General features: G+C 57.0%; 1 pseudogene; it reads right to left on the reverse strand.

Annotated features, from left to right (window-relative positions):
- Positions 1 to 3,034: 3,034 nt before the first annotated feature.
- On the reverse strand, positions 3,035 to 3,215 carry LOC143175574 (U2 spliceosomal RNA; annotated as a pseudogene).
- Between the last annotated feature and the right edge of the window lie 571 nt (positions 3,216 to 3,786).

Consider the following 3,786-nt stretch of genomic DNA (forward strand, 5'->3'; position numbering starts at 1 on the left):
CGCCCCGGAGCACCCTGCTCCAGGCCGATGCGCGTTATTGTGCGCGGCGCTGTTGTTGTTGTTGCTGCTGCTGCTGCTGCCCGGTGGCGGCCGGGCGGGGGACTTTTCTCGCGGTGGTAGAGGAGGCGTCGTCGTCCTCTTCTCTGGCGGCAGCGGCTGCGCCTCCTCTTCGGACGACGAGCTCGACAACAGGATCCCGCGGTGGTGGCGTCGGCGGGATCCAGCGGCGATTCGCCACGGCTCCGGTGATGATTCCGGGGTTGCGGCTGCCCCGGCCGGCTGTGGCACCTCCACCTCTTCGATGGGTGGGAGGAGCGGGGCCGCTGGAGATGGTGGTAGCGGCCTGGCTACCATCGCTCCTCCTACAATAGGCAGGGGGGTCATTATCGGATGGTCGGCGGCGTCCTGGGGCTACGGTGCTTCCTCGGTGGGGGGCTGCGTCTTGGTGGTGGTGGTGATGGCCCGGGCGGTGTAGGGGTGGCCCTGGTTGCTGTACGCAGCCCCCTTTCCGGCGCGACGTCTATCGGCGAGGGAGGTGACGTGTGGGAAGGGGTGCCCGCTGTGACGGCGGCGTATGATGGCGAAGCCGCTGTCCTTACCCCCGAGGGTTTCCTTTGAGCGGCCCGAGGTGGTGATGGGCCGCTGGAGGGACCCTTCCCTTGAGCCACCGCCCTTGGAGATGGAGTTTGGGCGGTGGGTGTCCCTCCTAATCTCGGGGGCGTTCTTCTGGCTCCGGTCGGAGCCGCTACCGTCCCCCGTGTGGTGGTGGTGGTTCTTCTGCCCACCTCCACCGGGGCGCTGGCACCCCTCGTACCCCGTGTCACCCGCCCTTGGGTGGTGGTGGGCGGGGTCTTGACGGGTGGGGTCCTCGCTGGAGGGGTGCCAGTCGACCCCCTGGTAGCGGGGGCCGTTCTTCTGCCCGGTGGGGTGAGCCTCGTTGTGGTAGCGGCTGAGGGATCGGAGCCCCTCCCGGTAGCAGGCGCCCTTGCAGCCGGCGGCGATGTCATAGGAGCAGTCGACCCCGATCGCCGCAGCGGGCTGCCGCTCTTATTGACCGGTAGCGTTCCCTTGGGTTTGGTGTAGATTGGTTGTGTGGCGAGGGGTCGGGGGCGCGGGCCGGGCGCTGGTAGTCGGCCCAATGATGATGGTTAGCGTGAGCGTCGTCGTCCTCGTAGTCCTCGTTGTTGTCCCCGTCGTAGTTGCAGATGTTTTAGCTGTTGCCGTTGTTGTTGCCGCTGCCGCCATTGTGCGCCGCGTCGTGCAGGTGGTGATTGCCGTCCCCGTTGAATCCCTCGTCGTAGAAAGGGTGTGGGTGGGCGGCTACGTCGCGGCGCACGTCGTTTGCGGGGGCGGGGACAGGGCCGCCAAATTGGCAGCAGCTAACGCAACAGCGCTCGGTTCTACGGAGGCGAATAACGCGGAACTCCCCCGACGAGAGGTGTTGCTCGAACCGGTCGAACCTGTCACGGGAACTGTACAAGTCCCACACGGATTGTTCTGTTGGTCGGATTTGTGTAAAAAGTCGCGGTGCAGCCTCTCCACCTTGATAGGATACCTCCCATCGCCGGTGAAGCTGCACTCACGACACTTGTACGTCAATACAACGCCCGGATGATGTTTCCGGGCGTGCTTTGTCAAATCCGTGTGGGACTTGTACACGCCACTCATCCTGATCCCGGGGACACCGAAGCAGGCAGGGCATCGGAACTCCGCCGGGAAGGGAGTCACCAGGGCGAGATTATTACTCCCCTCGGTAGTGCAGGAGGTGACTGACGCACTATCACCGCGGTCCTGCATCGCTCTTAAGACTAAGTCCTACGCTAAGTGAGACAGAAGAAGAGACAGAGTTGCTGTGGCAAATATTTCTAAGTGCCACAGCGAGGCGAAACGGGGAGGATAGACAGAGTGGGAATAACAGAGGAAGAGAAGAGAAAACTAAGTCCAAAGCGACAGAAGGAATACCGCCACGCGCTAACACCCTACTGACTCCGCCGGCACTAAGTCCGGTGTCGAAGACTGCCTGGAAAAATGACAGCCTCCGACGTGGCAGTCGGTAGGGAGACTAACAGGTGACGGTTACGGAGGAGTGCAGCGATCTCGATGGAGGAAGAGCGACGGAATCACCCACTCCACCGAGGACTGCACTAACTAACGGGTGAGTGGAGTCAGCCTCCACGCGGGCGGTGACTGAAGGGAAAAGAAGGAAGTGGAGGCGCCACTCGACTCGGACCTCACGCGTCCCGGTCCGTTGATACACTTCAACGGATGAGAGAGATCGGAGGAGTGGGTGGACGCGTAGGGGTAAGGTAGAGGACTACCGACGATGATTCGAGCACCGCAGACGGCTGGAGACCGGCTGCGTTACCCTCCTCACTGCCGGGGGGATAGAAAGAGAAGAGAGACTCACTCGGCGCAGGAGTCCAGCGATGCAGGAGCTCTCTCCGAGGGGAATAACACCTCGCTCCTGATTCCTGATCCAGCGGAGGTAGACGTGGATCAGGCGAGCCGTCCTTCCCGTCGGGGTTGCCGATGGCCAAGTCCTGGTGGGTCGTAGCGGTGTTGGGTGACCCACGTAGAGGAAGACCAGGGCTGATGGGGTTGGCCTGTGGTGGTTGTTGGCGTCCAAGTAGAGGGCTGGTTGCCCTAGGACCCTCTTAGACCCTCAGTAGACCCTGGTCGTCCTCTCCCTCGGTTGTCCACGGAAGCAGGATGGTGGGCGGCGCAGGTGGTGATGCGCGGGTGATCCTCCCGCGCAGGTGGGCGGCGCAGGTGTACTCCCGCGCAGGCTTGATCCGGTCCCGTGGCGAAGGCACTTTATCACACTTTACCGCACAACACCTCGAGCACTGATCGTGAACAGACCTTGCCGCGCACACGCCCGATCGCAACTCGGCCCGCACTGTTGCGTAGTACCGCGGCGGGTGAATTTACCGAGATTTCGGGACTTCGCGGAGCCAGAATATTAAGGGGCTTACTCTTTGGAGTCCCGAGTCGGTCCAGCAGGTGAAAAAAAATAAGAGCTCTAATTAGCAGCGCTAATTGAGCCGTTTCTGGCGGCACTGCAGTGCCGGGCCGACTCACGGCGGAAGTGGAGCGAGCCCTAGCGATCCGCCTGAATCCAAAAATCGCGTTAATTTTCTGACTCCGCGATGCGGAGTGTATCAGATATTAAGCTGATAAGAACAGATAAAAAGCGCTTTATTCACAAAGAATGTTCCCCCAGCCTTACATTGTTTGGCTGGGGGTGGATACATAGTAGCGCCTTTATGGCGAAGGCAAAATAGTTGATATAACTCTATAGCGTCTGTCGCTATTTTCAGATCTCAATCGGCGGTGGCTCTTATCTCATAAACACCTTAGCATTTATATGAATCTAGCAAGAGTCTGAATATGTATATACTAGTGGAAGTAGATAGTTAATCGAATAAATAGCCAAACTAGAATAAATTATATAAATAAATAAATAATAGTAGCGTAGATTAAATAAACAAATATACATAGCATACATAAATATAAACAAGAAAAGAAGAGGCACAGAAATATATATACATAAATAAATAAATAAATAAATAGATAAAATAAATAACCAAACAGAAATAAGCGAGAATAAACATTAAAGATTAAATAAACAAATATACATAGCATAAATAAATATGGACAAAATAAATATAAGTGTAGATATATAGCTAAAGGTAATTTTCAATATATACAATTCAGTGGTTAAATATGTACATAATATGTAGTTCCTAGTCAAATCCGGGCTCTACTGTGCCCCGGCCTTCGCCA

The sequence above is a fragment of the Nomia melanderi genome, unplaced genomic scaffold (genome assembly GCF_051020985.1).
Source record: "Nomia melanderi isolate GNS246 unplaced genomic scaffold, iyNomMela1 scaffold0117, whole genome shotgun sequence".
Classification (NCBI taxonomy): Eukaryota; Metazoa; Arthropoda; class Insecta; order Hymenoptera; family Halictidae; genus Nomia; species Nomia melanderi.